This window comes from Rhinichthys klamathensis, unplaced genomic scaffold (genome assembly GCF_029890125.1).
Source record: "Rhinichthys klamathensis goyatoka isolate OS25496 unplaced genomic scaffold, OSU_Roscu_1.1 h1tg000223l_1, whole genome shotgun sequence".
Taxonomy (NCBI): domain Eukaryota; kingdom Metazoa; phylum Chordata; class Actinopteri; order Cypriniformes; family Leuciscidae; genus Rhinichthys; species Rhinichthys klamathensis.
The window spans coordinates 2,393,326-2,409,714 of NW_026606747.1; the positions used below are offsets into that span (position 1 = coordinate 2,393,326).

The 16,389-nt window shown below is 36.9% G+C and overlaps 4 non-coding genes across 4 annotated transcripts; 3 read left to right on the plus strand and 1 right to left on the minus strand.

Moving 5' to 3' along the window:
* The first annotated feature begins 119 nt into the window (after positions 1–119).
* On the plus strand, positions 120–191 carry trnap-cgg (transfer RNA proline (anticodon CGG)). Its single transcript has one exon. It is a non-coding gene; the product is annotated as a tRNA-Pro (tRNA).
* Positions 192–497: 306 nt separating this feature from the next.
* On the plus strand, positions 498–569 carry trnap-cgg (transfer RNA proline (anticodon CGG)). The gene has a single exon. It is a non-coding gene; the product is annotated as a tRNA-Pro (tRNA).
* A 1,352-nt stretch (positions 570–1,921) lies between these two features.
* On the minus strand, positions 1,922–1,994 carry trnaq-cug (transfer RNA glutamine (anticodon CUG)). Its single transcript has one exon. It is a non-coding gene; the product is annotated as a tRNA-Gln (tRNA).
* A 159-nt stretch (positions 1,995–2,153) lies between these two features.
* trnap-ugg (transfer RNA proline (anticodon UGG)) lies at positions 2,154–2,225 on the plus strand. Its single transcript has one exon. It is a non-coding gene; the product is annotated as a tRNA-Pro (tRNA).
* The last annotated feature ends 14,164 nt before the right edge of the window (positions 2,226–16,389 follow it).

The following is a 16,389-nucleotide window of genomic DNA, read 5'->3' on the forward strand; positions in this document are numbered from 1 at the left end:
GAGTACGGCTCCCTAACGACAAACATTTTGCATTAAAACTAGTGCCTGCCCATTCTGTTAAAGGCCAGCATTCAGTGACTCTACAAGTGTATGCAAGTAGCCCAAATCTTCATTAAGCAGGCTCGTTGGTCTAGGGGTATGATTCTCGCTTCGGGTGCGAGAGGTCCCGGGTTCAAATCCCGGACGAGCCCAGCAGTCTCAGCAGGAGCAGCCTGTTGGCTCTGTCCTTTGGAGCGCTGAGCCAAACTCAAAACTGCTGTGCTTTTGAAATCCTTAAGGCTGTTTGTCTTCATCTGTACTACAATTTAGCCAAAAGTCAGCCAGATGACAAGTGTTTATTTCCTTCACAGAACATACTCACAATCGCTGCCTGCCAGGGAGTACGGCTCCCTAACGACAAACGTTTTGCATTAAAACTAGTGCCTGCCCATTCTGTTAAAGGCCAGCGTTCAGTGACTGTACAAGTGTATGCAAGTAGCCCAAATCTTCATTAATCAGGCTCGTTGGTCTAGGGGTATGATACTTGCTTCGGGTGCGAGAGGTCCCAGGTTCAAATCCCGGATGAGCCCAGCAGTCTCAGAACGATTCAGCCAGTTGGCTCATTCCTTTGCAGCACTGAGCCGAACTCAAAACTGTTGTGGTCTGCTCAAATCCTTGCTCCTGCTCGTGTTCATCTGTCCTATAACTTAGCCCAGATTTTATTTATTTATTTATTTAGAAAAGGGACAGAGTACATTAATCAACATTCATGAATGTAGGTGTACCCAAATTAGCCCCAATGTTAGGTTTCATCGGTAGTGCCTTTGCCATATGTTATTGGGCCTAAAACTAGAGAAAAGGGTAAAACATTACAACAATAATAGAACTAGAACTTGTAAACAACTCTGTAAAATACAATTAAAGATATACAAACAGACGATATATATATATGTACACAATAAAAAAAGAAAGATATATAAAAAAATAATCAAAAAAAGATTTTGGTATGAGTTAAATAATACTAATTAAAATGTATATTACTGTACTATTTACTAATTACTAACTGTAATTCAGCCAGATGGCAAGTGTTTATTTCCTTGGCAGAACGTACTCAGAATCGCTGCATGCCAGGGAGTACGGCTCCCTAACGACAAACGCTTTCTATTAAAACTAGTGGCCGCTCATTCTGTTAGAAGCCAGGGTTCGGCGACTGTACAAGTGTACGCACAAAGTCCGAGACTTCATCCGCCAGGCTCGTTGGTCTAGGGGTATGATTCTCGCTTAGGGTGCGAGAGGTCCCGGATTCAAATCCCGGACGAGCCCTCTCATGTTTAGTATGAGTTCAAGGGTTCTCTGACTCTGTTTGCTGTTGCTGCTTTTCTCTATCAACCACTTCATAACTGCCCATTTTACTGCAAGCCACATAGTACTTGACGTCACGTTCTGCAGCATCAGAGGCTGATGCATCAGCCAAATTGAAGTTTTTGCAGGCCTGTAGATGCCGTAGTGGGATTCAAACCATTTTATTTCGCTCCTAATTGAATTACCGTGGCTCTTTTGCAGAAACGCTAAGCACAGGTATACTTGTTGCTCTGTGGAGTTTCTTTGAACAAATTATCATTGACTTTTTGCAGCATTTTGTGCCTCTCTGCTTTCGTACGCAAAGCCTTCGTTGTAGGTCTGGTGCAACAGCAAAAAGCGGCCTTTTCCCATTAAGCCACTGGGCCTCTTGCGCAGGGTGCTTTGTGTAATTTCAGCCTGATAGGGCACATGCACAGGCAGGACAGAACAGAGTGACGCACACAAAAACCCAGCACAGCTATCAGAAGTTTGTCTGTTCTATGCTAATTCAGATCTTGCGGTCATCATGGCTACAGGCTTGCTTTGAACAAACCATCCTTGAATTTGTCGAACGGCCACCTTAAATGTAGCCCATTAAAAACGACCCAGGTGGGACTTGAACCCACAATCTCCAGCTCCAGAGGCTGATGCCTTATCCATTAGGCCACTGGGCCTTGTCTGCCAAGCTTTGCCTTTGATCTGTAATATGACTTCAAGTGGTTTCTGCTGCTCAAACAACTACACTTTGGTATCTCGACACCAGGTCGGGTTCCGTCTTTGAGGTGAACTTCACTGAATTTGTGGCGCCGTCCCGAAACACTTGCTTTCGATGAGGCTCGTTGGTCTAGGGGTATGATTCTCGCTTTGGGTGCGAGAGGTCCCGGGTTCAAATCCCGGACGAGCCCAGCAGCTTCGGAACAAGCAGCCAGTTGGTTCCATCCTTTTGCAGCACTGAACCAAACTCTAAACTGTCGTGGTTTTGAAATCCTTAAGGCTGTTTGTCTTCATCTGTACTACAACAGAGCCAAGATTCAGCCAGATGACTAGGGTTGGGTATCGGTTGGGTTTTATCCGATTCCAGTACCTACTCGGTATTTTTTAAACGGTTCCGGTGCTTAAACGGTTCTTAAATCGGTACTTAAGAAAATGAAACCGCACACACTTTATCAAAAAATAATACCCTTTAATTTACAGGGCCAAACTGGACACAATATTAACTTAAATCTTTAAACAATATAAATACAAGTAACATATGGTAATAATAAAACCAATATAAAATTAAAGCTGCAAGCAGCATTTTAGCGGTGTTCAAGCAGTTAAGGCCTTTCAGGCCGTTAAGCACAAAAGCATCAAAATACATTAAGTTTTATGTAGCAAGCATGATTTACCATGATATACTACATTTCAGTGTGATTTTTCATGATTTACCATGTTCCAGTATGATTTACCATGAATCTAACATGATTTTCCATAGTTTACCTTGATATACCATGTTATATGATGATTTACCATGATATAGCACATTCTAGAATAATTTACCAGGATTCTAGCATGATTTACCTTTTTTACTATGATTTACCATGTTTCTGGCGTTATTTATCATTATTTACCACGTTGACAGCAATTATATGAAGCATAAGAACAATTGAAGTGATAAACTCTGACAAAATATGAATGTGTTATAATAGTAATTGTTATATAAGTGATTTTATAGTGTCTATATACAAAAAAAGACTATTAATAAGAAGAGTGGCCAGCAGAGGGCAGTAGAAGACCACTTATTGGCTCACTTTCATTTTCAACTACTTTTTTTCTCCAGTATTCTCCACTGAAGCAAACCATTTTTTTCATGTTAACTCCATAATGCATGCTTACACACACACACACACACACACACACACACACACACACACACACACACACACACACACACACACACACACACACACACACACACACACACATTTTAGGGATATGTTATTGTGAAAATCTGTTTTAATGGTATATGAGCATTTCACATATTTCTTTGCAATGTAATAATATAAAACTAAATAAAGAAAATGCTTTGAGCATTTGTTTGTTAGCCAATGCTGAAAGCTGATAAAAAAAGATTAAAAATATCTAATGCTGCTGCTCCATCTAGTGGACAACAGTGCTATTACAGCCTACTTATACAATAGGCCATGTTTTTCATATCATTTAATCTACACACGCTCATTCTGATGTAGATAGAGACATTTGGAACTTCAGGAGCCAATGTGACTCAATTGTCACTTCAATAGACGATTTTTGACTAAATGTTATTGTAAATGTTAAAATAGTGAATTTATAAAGTCTAAATATTACTTATAGTTGAGTAGTGTGACAAAATGACTTTTTTAAACAGCAGGGGGCAGTAAAATACCACTTATTGGCTGTTAGCCTTTTTTAAAGCAGTTATAGCTGTTCTTGACCTTTTTTTAAGAAGCTATGAGCATTTATTGAAAAGATATTGCCTTTCGGTCAAGGTTACATATTGAATTGACCCTATTATAGTCATACAAATGAAGAAGTTATACATTTTTCTATAATTATTGTTTTAGAGAGTACAGAGCACTAGATGAATTTTGACAAAATGTGATTGTAAATGTTAAAATGATTTAATAAAGTCTAAATATCAATTATATATAAAAATATTAGAGAGTAGTATGATGAAATGACAGCAGGGGGCAGTAAAATACCACTTATTGGCTGTTATAGCTATCCAAGCTGTTATAGCCATCCGATTTACACTCTATTATAGCCATCCAAATGAAGTAATTATACCTTTTCTGATAATTATTGATCTAGAGAGTCCAGATAATTGTAATGCACTGGTTTTAAACATTAAGATATGAAAATTATACGATCATAGATGGAAAAGACCATTTACAGCCAATACAGGCAATTTACCATAGGAAATACATTGTTTTAAAGCTTTTCAACAGTTATAGCGCCACCTATTGTCCGATCTCCATGAAACTTTGCATGCTACTTCACCATGGTATGACATATATGCTCATCAATTTTTGTGAAGTTCTGAGTTTTTATTTATGATTTATAGGCTTTTTAGTGTGTTTTGACACACCCCTTTTATAAATGACCCTGTTATAGCGAAGCAAAGGGCAAAGTTCAACTTTTTTTCGATAATTATTGATCTAGAGAGTCCAGAGAATTGTCCTAGACTGGCCTGGTTCCGATCGGGCGAAAAACCAGGGACTAGTTCGCAAAAGTAGGTTTTTAACATATTCGTGAATATTTAATGAACGGTTTGATTGACAGCAATGGTTCTAGAGGCAAAGTTGTTCAGCATGAGGAGATCTATCAAATAATATGCATATTGTGGGGATGTATGCAACACCACGTGATTACAGAGCCGTAAAACTCGTTAGCGCCAACTAGTGGCCGATTTCTTTCAAAACTCTTACAGACCTCTTGGGCCATGAGTCGAACATGCCCATAGAGTTTCGTTCCGATTGGCCTCCGTTAACCTCGTCTCACAGGTGCTCAAACTTCATTGGCCGATGGCGGCCATGTTTTTTGAGATACGCCAATATCCTTTTACACATACATGCCACCTTGGACCAAGACACTGCATACCAATTTTCAAGTCAATCGGACTAACGGTCAGGTGGCCACACCCCCTTTTATGTTTTTTTAATGTTATAGCGCCACCTAGTGTTAGATCGACGCGGTTTTTTTACTGTGACCTCAGATTTAACTCATATATATGTGGACCAAGTTTGGTGAAGATATCTCATTTACTTCTTGAGTTATAGCCATTTTAGTAAAATAGGCTCCTCCCACAACGTTCATTTTGCGCCCCCTAGCAACCGGAAATCGAAATTTCAACTTTTTTTTGATAATTATTGATATTCAGACTCCAGAGAACATTTCTGCACTGGTTTGGTTCCGATCGGGCGAAAAACCAGGGACTAGTTCGCAAAAGTAGTTTTTTGACAAAATTCAAAATGGCGGAAAATCTATCATGGCGGAAATGAAATCGGAGATATACGTTTTTTTCGTCAGGTGACCAGCTTTCCACTGATATAAGACACTTGAGTCTACGACTTACGGTCTAGGAGTTATGAGCAGTTTCGCGCAATTGGTTGCTGTAGCGCCACCTATGGGCCAATCGGGCTCATACTCTCTCAACCTCTCCTCGATTTCTGTGCTACCTTAATCCCAAATATCAAGTCTCTAGCTCTTACGGTTTGGTCTGCACGATGCGTTTTACGGCAGAATAATAATAATAATAATTAAAGCTGCTAGCAGCATTTAGCGGTGTTCAAGCAGTTAAGGCCTTTAAGGCCGTTAAGCACAAAAGCATCAAAAGACATTAAGTTTTATGTAGCAAGCATTTAAACATTGACATCATAGATGGAATAGACCATGTTTTAGCATGATTTACCATGATATACCAAATTTAGTGTGATTTTTCATGATCTACCATGTTCCAGTATGATTTACCATGAATCTAGCATGATTTACCACAGTTTACCATGATTTCCCATGTTATAGGATGATTTACCATGATATACCACATTCTAGAATGATTTACCAGGATTGTAGCATGATTTACCATGATTCATCACATTGCTAGCATGATTTGCCATGATCCACCATGTAATAGTATTTTTTACTATGATTTACCATGTTTCTATCGTGATTTACCATGATTTACCACATTGCTGCATTGATGTGAAGGGCCAATAAAAATGAAGTGATAAACTCTGACAAAAAATGATTGTGTTATAATAGTTAACATGGAAAAACTGGTTTGCTTTAGTGCTTTGATTTACTGTTGAAAATCAAGTGTGTCAAAATGAGAGTGAGACAATAAGTGGTCTTCTACTGCCCTCTGCTGGCCATTCTACTTATTAATAAAGTGTTTTCACAGGTGCTTTTACACTCATATGTAGACATTTGATCACACACACACACACACATACACACAAAGTCATTATATAAATATATTTTAATGGTCTATAAGCATTTAATGTCTTTGCAAGCTATTAATCAGATTATTCAGCATTTATTCAGAAACCTAGGACTACACACACACATTCTGTTGTAGATACAGATATTTGAACTATGTGATGGAAAAAAGAAATGTTTACTGCAATTGTCCTTCAGGATTCATATTTCTCAATGTACTACAATAGTCAGTTTACCATGGTTTGTCTTAGTTTACCTTGATGTTACCTTGTTGTGACCGAATGTTACACAATAATTTATCATGATATACCACATTCTAGAATGATTCAGCAGGATTGTAGCATGATTTACTATGATTTACCACGTTGTTAGCAATTATGTGAAGCTTCAGAACAGTAAAGTGAATTGAAAGACAAAATATGATTGTGTTATTATAGTAATTGTCACATAAGGTTATTTTTTAGTGTCTGAATATATGAATGCAAAAGCACATGTGAAAAGACTATTAATAAGTATAATGTCCAGCAGAGGGTAGTAGAAGACCACTTATTGCTATAGTACCACTTTTATTTTGAACTACTTGGTTTAATCAGTATCAGGGTTTCCGCGGGGTCATAAAAAGTCATAAAACGTCTTAAATTTAATAATAAGAATTTTAGGCAATAAAAAGTCATAAAAACGTCCGGCTTTTCCATACAAGGTCATAAATTACATTTAGCCACATCTTAAATTGATATGCTCATTCATTCATTATCGCGATATAATGTTTTCTCTATAAAACGATATTAAGAGTTCGATAAATGTTAGATCATGTTTATGCGCCAAAAGCGGAACGAAACTCATTTGAACCGCGCGCGCCTCACGGAGCGTTTATCCGCTCGGCTCAAAGTCCAAACGGCAGCGTAGCGCGATCAAGCTCACTAGAGCAGACGCGTTCTTTTACTGTCTATGGTTAACTTTGATCAGTCTCGATCACGAGATCCAGTGAGAAGCACTTGAATTCAGCGAAGAACACAAATGTCTCAGTGATTTAAACCAGTTTAAAGGCAGATGAAACAGCGCTGACGAACAGGAGAAACACTGTGCGCAACTATACAGTCAGAAAGCTTTTCCATCTACACATTTACATCCTTTACCATGGTTTTACTGTAACGTTAGCCTAGTAATATTAACTGCACCATGAAATGTGGGATACATATTGAATTGTATTATATTATTAATGTAGACAATGTATTAAAGGACTAATGGAATATAATTACAGTATTTATGTATTTAGGCTATAGCCTACTGTTTTTCATACATTTCATAAAGATACGTGCCATCAAAGTCAGGCAACACAAACCTGTTTCAAGACTTGAAACAATATCCCCCATTAGCACATGCAGAAACTAAGAAATTAATTTTGAAATAAAGATATTATTTTTGTTAAGGAAAAAATACAAATGTTTGAATGTTCTACCTCAGATTTGTGAAATGTTCACCTGTTTGGCAAGTGTTTGTCATGATATGTTTTGACAATAAAGAGTAGTTTAAAACCACAATTAACGCTCTGGTTTCTACAACTTTCAGTTAGGAACAAAAATCTGCCTTCAAAGTTCAAAGAAATAAAGAATTGACATTTATCGTCATAATTATCGATATTGACTGATATTATCGTGATAAGTGTTGTGTTGTTCCTGTGTTATTGATACTTAGGAAAAGGGAGCCTTCAGTTTGTTACTCTTAAGAAAATGGAACCTTTAAATAATTAAACTTATTACTTTTAATGAAAGTCAATAAAAAAAAGACTTTTGAAAGGAAGTTATTTTTCGTAATTCGAGTAGGTCATAAATTTAAATAATATTGGTCATAAAAAGGTCTTAAAAGGTCTTAAATTTGACTGACTAAACCCTGCAGAAACCCTGAGTATTGTGCACTAAAGCAAACCAGTCTTTCAATGTGAATACCATTATGCATGCTTACACACACACACAAACACACACACACACACACACACACACACACACACAATTGTGGGTTATGATATTGTGAAAATCTCTTTTTGTGGTCCTTAAGCATTTCAGATATTTATTTGTGATGTAAAAATATTAAACTTTCTAATAAATCATTATTTAATATTATATTATAAGCATTTGTTTGTTAGCCATTGCTGAAAACTGGTTAAAAAAGATAAAAAATATCTAATGCTGTTGCTCCCTCTAGTGGACAACAGCGGTTTTACAGCCTACATAAACGGTTGAAATGAATGACAGGAAATTCGTTTTTTTTTTAACTTATACCTCGGGAACGAGAAAGTGAAAAAATCTGAAACTCAGAACTTAGATAGGGTTAGAGGAGCCCTCTTGAACAAGACCATCCCCGTGTTGCTGAGTGATTGCTGTCGGGAGTAATGTCCGTTTAAATGCATATCTTTGTGGGCTTATATCTCGGGAATGCCCAGGCCAAATCGCACCAATCTCGAATCGAAGCTAGATGAGGACGAGCCCTTTCCAACAAGCTCTTCCACAAGGATCTAGATGGTGTGGATCAAGAGTTACAGCCGTTTCAAGTTGGGGTTCTCACAGATTAGCGATCCGCGGGGGGGCGCTCCCGAGCCCCGCGACGAAAGATTTGGATCAAGATCCCCGAGAGGACCTTACCATCAAAATTTGAGCGGGCAGAGACTTTCCGTTTTCGAGTTATGAGTGAATTCGTGCTTGGGGGGGGCGTGGCCCAATGTTTTACTTTCGTTTTGAGGCTTCCTGTGACAATTAATTATAGAGGCAAATTTTGTCTGATTTGTCTGAAATTTTTCAATGCCGTACAGAGTGATATTACACATGTTCTTGACCTTTTTTTAAAGAAGATCTGAGCATTCATTTAAGAGATCAGCATTTACAGCCAATACAGGCAATTTGCCATAGGAAATGTATGGTTTTAAAGCTTTTTGACAGTTATAGCGCCAACTATGGTCCGATCTCCATGAAACTTTGCATGCTTCTTCACCATGTTATGACACATATGCTCACCAATTTTTGTTTAGTTCTGAGTTTTTATTTATGATTTATAGGCTTTTGTGTGTATTTGACACGCCCCTTTTCTAAATGACCCTGTTATAGCCATACGAAAAATGCAAAAGTTCAACTTTTTTTCAATGATTATTGATCTAGAGAGTCCAGAGAATTGTCCTAGACTGGTCTGGTTCCAATCGGGCAAAAATCCAGGGACTAGTTCGCAAAAGTAGGTTTTTAACATATTCGTGAATATTTAATGAACGATTTGATTGACAGCAATAGTTCTAGAGGGAAAGTTGTTCATCCTGAGGAGATCTATCAAATGATATGCATATTTTCGGGATGTGTGCAACACCACGTGATTACAGAGCCGTAAAACTCGTTAGCGCCAACTAGTGGCCAATTTCTTTCAAAACTCTTACAGACCTCTTGGGCCATGAGTCAAACATGTCTGTCGAGTTTCGTTCCGATTGGCCTCCGTTAACCTCGTGTAATAGGTGCTCAAATTCATTGGCCGATGGCGGCCATTTTTTTTGAGTTACGCCAATTTCCTCATACACATACATGGCACCTTGGACCAAGACACTGCATACCAATTTTTAAGTCAATCGGACTAACGGTCAGGTGGTCATAGCCCGATTTAGGTTTTTTGTGTGTTATAGCGCCACCTAGTGTTAGGTCGACGCGATTTTTTTACTGTGACCTCAGATTGAACTCATACACATGTGTTCCAAGATTGGTGAAGATATCTCATTTACTTCTTGAGTTATAGCCATATTAGTAAAATAGGCTCCTCCCACAACGATCATTTTACTCCCCCTAGCGACCGTGAATCGAAAATTCAACTTTTTTTCAATGATTATTGATATTCAGACTCCAGAGAACATGTATGCATTTGTCTGGTTTTGATCGGGCGAAAAACCAGGGACTAGTTCGCAAAAGTAGGTTTTTGACAAAATTCAAAATGGCGGAAAAATTTGCATACCGGAAATGAAATCGGAGATATACGTTTTGTTCTTCAGGCCTCCAGCTTTCCAATGATATAAGACACTTGAGTCTACGACATACGGTTTAGGAGTTATGAGCAGTTTCGCGCAATTGATTGCTGTAGCGCCACCTATAGGCCAATCGGGGTCATACTTTCTGAGGCTCTCCTCGATTTTTGTACTACCATCTGACAAAGTTTCAGAGCTCCAGCACTTACGGTTTGTTCTGCACGATGCGTTTTACGGCAGAAGAATAATAATAATAATAATAATAATAATAATAATAAAAATCAGTACAAATACAATAGGTTTTCAGCACTTCGTGCTTGAACACCTAATTAAAGCTGCAAGCAGCATTTTAGCGGCGTTCAAGCAGTTAAGGCCTTTCAGGCCGTTAAGCACAAAAGCATGAAAAGACATTAAGTTTTATGTAGCAAGCATGATTTACCATGATATACTACATTTCAGTGTGATTTTTCATGATTTACCATGTTCCAGTATGATTTACCATGAATCTAACATGATTTTCCATAGTTTACCTTGATATACCATGTTATATGATGATTTACAATGATATAGCACATTCTAGAATAATTTACCAGGATTCTAGCATGATTTACCTTTTTTACTATGATTTACCATGTTTCTGGCGTTATTTACCATGATTTATCACGTTGACAGCAATTATATGAAGCATAAGAACAATTGAAGTGATAAACTCTGACAAAATATGAATGTGTTATAATAGTAATTGTTATATAAGTGATTTTATAGTGTCTATATACAAAAAAAGACTATTAATAAGAAGAGTGGCCAGCAGAGGGCAGTAGAAGACCACTTATTGGCTCACTTTCATTTTCAACTACTTTGTTTCTCCAGTATTCTCCACTGAAGCAAACCATTTTTTTCATGTTAACTCCATAATGCATGCTTACACACACACACACACACACACACACACACACACACATTTTTGGGATATGGTATTGTGAAAATCTGTTTTAATGGTATATGAGCATTTCACATATTTCTTTGCAATGTAATAATATAAAACTAAATAAAGAAAATGCTTTGAGCATTTGTTTGTTAGCCAATGCTGAAAGCTGATAAAAAAGATTAAAAATATCTAATGCTGCTGCTCCATCTAGTGGACAACAGTGCTATTACAGCCTACTTATACAATAGGCCATGTTTTTCATATAATTTAATCTACACACTCTCATTCTGATGTAGATAGAGACACTTGGAACTTCAGGAGCCAATGTGACTCAATTGCCACTTCAATAGACGATTTTTGACTAAATGTTATTGTAAATGTTAAAATAGTGAATTTATAAAGTCTAAATATTACTTATAGTTGAGTAGTGTGACAAAATGACTTTTTTTAAACAGCAGGGGGCAGTAAAATACCACTTATTGGCTGTTTGCCTTTTTTCAAGCAGTTATAGCTGTTCTTGACCTTTTTTTTAAGAAGCTATGAGCATTTATTGAAAAGATATTGGCTTTCGGTCAAGGTTACATATTGAATTGACCCTATTATAGTCATACAAATGAAGAAGTTATACATTTTTCTATAATTATTGTTCTAGAGAGTACAGAGCAATAGATGAATTTTGACAAAATGTGATTGTAAATGTTAAAATAATGATTTAATAAAGTCTAAATATCAATTATATATAAAAATATTAGAGAGTAGTATGATGAAATGACAGCAGGGGGCAGTAAAATACCACTTATTGGCTGTTATAGCCATCCAAGCTGTTATAGCTGTCATAGCCATCCGATTTACACTCTATTATAGCCATCCAAATTAAGTAATTATACCTTTTCTGATAATTATTGATCTAGAGAGTCCAGATAATTGTACTGCACTGGTTTTAAACATTAAGATATGAAAATTATACGATCATAGATGGAAAAGACCATTTACAGCCAATAAAGGCAATTTACCATACACTGTAAAAAATGATCGTGATTTGAACGGTAAAAGACTGTAAAAATGCTACAGTGCAAAACTGTTAATTGGTTAACAGAAAGTTTCCTTACTATATACGGTAAATAACTGTGATAGATCTAACGGTACATTTAATGTAATTTTATTGTAAAATACCGTTAAATTTACAGTTTTTGAAAGTGAAAAGAACAACTCATTGTATAATTTACAGTGAAAAAACGTAAATTGACATTCCCACAATTCCCTGCATGACACTTCACATTTGATTTATTTTTGTTGAAATAACTATGTTTCTTCTCAGTTTTCTTAGTTCTTTTCTAATCAGTTATGTACATTAGGGTTTTATGTTACATTTAATGTTGTTAAATTAATGTTTATTGCATTTTTAAAATTTCATGTGTGTTACCATGATGGTGTTTAATGTTTGTGCGAATAACACTGTGCAGCTTCAATATAATAGTATTAACTTTCTTGAGTAAGATTGCTTGTGATGAGCTTTGATTGATCATGTGACTCATCACTGCTGTGATGGTTGTTGATTGTCAGTGTATTACAATGGTACAAAACAGATATTAATACTTCAATAGGTTGGTAAATTATCATTATATCAGATAATGAATTACGGTTTATTACTGTAAATTTGAAGTTAAGTCTGTAAAACCAAAGACGTTGATACCGTATTTTTGACGGTAAAGTTCTGGTAACCACAGCTGCCAGTTTTTTTCCGTAAAAACAACGGGATTTTTTTTACAGTGTAGGAAATACATGGTTTTAAAGCTTTTCAACAGTTATAGCGCCACCTATTGTCCGATCTCCATGAAACTTTGCATGCTTCTTCACCATGGTATGACACATATGCTCATCAATTTTTGTGAAGTTCTGAGTTTTTATTTATGATTTATAGGCTTTTGAGTGTGTTTTGACACACCCCTTTTATAAATGACCCTGTTATAGCAAAGCAAAGGACAAAGTTCAACTTTTTTTCGATAATTATTGATCTAGAGTGTCCAGAGAATTGTCCTAGACTGGTCTGGTTCCAATCGGGCGAAAAACCAGGGACTAGTTTGCAAAAGTAGGTTTTTAACATATTCGTGAATATTTAATGAACGGTTTGATTGACAGCAATGGTTCTAGAGGCAAAGTTGTTCAACATGAGGAGATCTATCAAATGATATGCATATTGTGGGGATGTGTGCAACACCACGTGATTACAGAGCCGTAAAACTCGTTAGCGCCAACTAGTGGCCGATTTCTTTCAAAACTCTTACAGACCTCTTGGGCCATGAGCCGAACATGCCCATAGAGTTTCGTTCCGATTGGCCTCCGTTAACCTCGTCTCACAGGTGCTCAAACTTCATTGGCCGATGGCGGCCATGTTTTTTGAGATACGCCAATATCCTTTTACACATAAATGGCACCTTGGACCAAGACACTGCATACCAATTTTCAAGTCAATCGGACAAACGGTCAGGTGGCCACACCCCCTTTTATGTTTTTTTAATGTTATAGCGCCACCTAGTGTTAGATCGACGCGGTTTTTTTACTGTGACCCCAAACTGTCCTCATACACAAGTGTGTCAAGTTTGGTGAAGATATCTCATTTACTTCTTGAGTTATAGACGTTTTAGTAAAATAGGCTCCTCCCACAACGTTCATTTTGCGCCCCCTAGCAACCGGAAATCGAAATTTCAACTTTTTTTTGATAATTATTGATATTCAGACTCCAGAGAACATTTCTGCACTGGTTTGGTTCCGATCGGGCGAAAAACCAGGGACTAGTTCGCAAAAGTAGGTTTTGGACAAAACCGGAAATAGCGGAAAAATTTGCATACCGGAAATGAAATCGGAGATATACGTTTTTTAAGTCAAGAGTCCAGCTTTCCAATGATATAAGACACTTGAGTCTACGACATAGGGTCTAGGAGTTATGATCACTTTCGCGTTTTTGTTGCTATAGCGCCACCTATGGGCCAATCGGGCTCATACTTTCTCAACCTCTCCTCGATTTCTGTGCTACCTTAATCCCAAATATGAAGTCTCTAGCACTTACGGTTTGGTCTGCACGACGCGTTTTACGGCAGAATAATAATAATAATAATAATAATAATAATAATAATAAAAATCAGTACAAATACAATAGGTTTTCAGCACTTCGTGCTTGAACACCTAATTAAAGCTGCAAGCAGCATTTTAGCGGTGTTCAAGCAGTTAAGGCCTTTCAGGCCGTTAAGCACAAAAGCATGAAAAGACATTGTTTTATGTAGCAATCATGATTTACCATGATATACTACATTTCAGTGTGATTTTTCATGATTTACCATGTTCCAGTATGATTTACCATGAATCTAACATGATTTTCCATAGTTTACCTTGATATACCATGTTATATGATGATTTACCATGATATAGCACATTCTAGAATAATTTACCAGGATTCTAGCATGATTTACCTTTTTTACTATGATTTACCATGTTTCTGGCGTTATTTACCATGATGTACCAAGTTGATAGCAAAAAAAGTTAAAAAATGTCTAATGCTGCTGCTCCATCTAGTGGACAACAGTGCTATTACAGCCTACTTATACAATAGGCCATGTTTTTCATATCTTTTAATCTACACATGCTCATTCTGATGTAGATAAAGACATTTGGAACTTCAGGAGCCAATGTGACTCAATTGTCACTTCAATGGACGATTTTTGACTAAATGTTATTGTAAATGTTAAAATAGTGAATTTATAAAGTCTAAATATTAATTATAGTTGAGTAGTGTGACAAAATGAATTTTTTTAAACAGCAGGGGGCAGTAAAATACCACTTATTGGCTGTTAGCCTTTTTTCAAGCTGTTATAGCTGTTCTCGACCTTTCTTTAAGAAGCTATGAGCATTTATTGAAAAGATATTGGCTTTCGGTCAAGGCTACATATTGAAGTGACCCTATTATAGTCATCCAAATGAAGAAGTTATACATTTTCCTATAATTATTGTTCTAGAGAGTACAGAGCAATAGATGAATTTTGACAAAATGTGATTGTAAATGTTAAAATAATGATTTAATAAAGTCTAAATATCAATTATATATAAAAATATTAGAGAGTAGTATGATGAAATGACAGCAGGGGGCAGTAAAATACCACTTATTGGCTGTTATAGCCATCCAAGCTGTTATAGCTGTTATAGCCATCCAATTTACACTCTATTATAGCCATCCAAATGAAGTAATTATACCTTTTCTGATAATTATTGATCTAGAGAGTCCAGATAATTGTACTGCACTGGTTTTAAACATTAAGATTTGAAAATGATACGATCATAGATGGAAAAGACCATTTACAGCCAATACAGGCAATTTACCATAGGAAATGTATGGTTTTAAAGCTTTTCAACAGTTATAGCGCCACCTATTGTCCGATCTCCATGAAACTTCGCATGCTTCTTCACCATGGTATGACATATATGCTCATCAATTTTTGTGAAGTTCTGAGTTTTTATTTATGATTTATAGGCTTTTGAGTGTGTTTTGACACACTCCTTTTCTAAATGACCCTGTTATAGCGAAGCAAAGGGCAAAGTTAAACTTTTTTTCGATAATTATTGATCTAGAGAGTCCATAGAATTGTCCTAGACTGGTCTGTTTCCGATCGGGCGAAAAACCAGGGACTAGTTCGCAAAAGTAGGTTTTTAACATATTCGTAAATATTTAATGAACGGTTTGATTGACAGCAATGGTTCTAGAGGCAAAGTTGTTCAACATGAGGAGATCTATCAAATGATATGCATATTGTGGGGATGTGTGCAACACCACGTGATTACAAAGCCTCAAAACTCGTTAGCGCCAACTAGTGGCCGATTTCTTTCAAAACGTTTACAGACCTCTTGGGCCATGAGTCGAACATGCCCATAGAGTTTCGTTCCGATCGGCCTCCGTTAACCTCGTCTCACAGGTGCTCAAACTTCATTGGCCGATGGCGGCCATGTTTTTTGAGATACGCCAATATCCTTTTACACATACATGGCACCTTGGACCAAGACACTGCATACCAATTTTCAAGTCAATCGGACTAACGGTCAGGTGGCCACACCCCCTTTTATGTTTTTTTAATGTTATAGCGCCACCATGAGGCCAATCACCGCGTTTTTTTTACTGTGACCTCGAATTGAGCTCATACACATATGTACC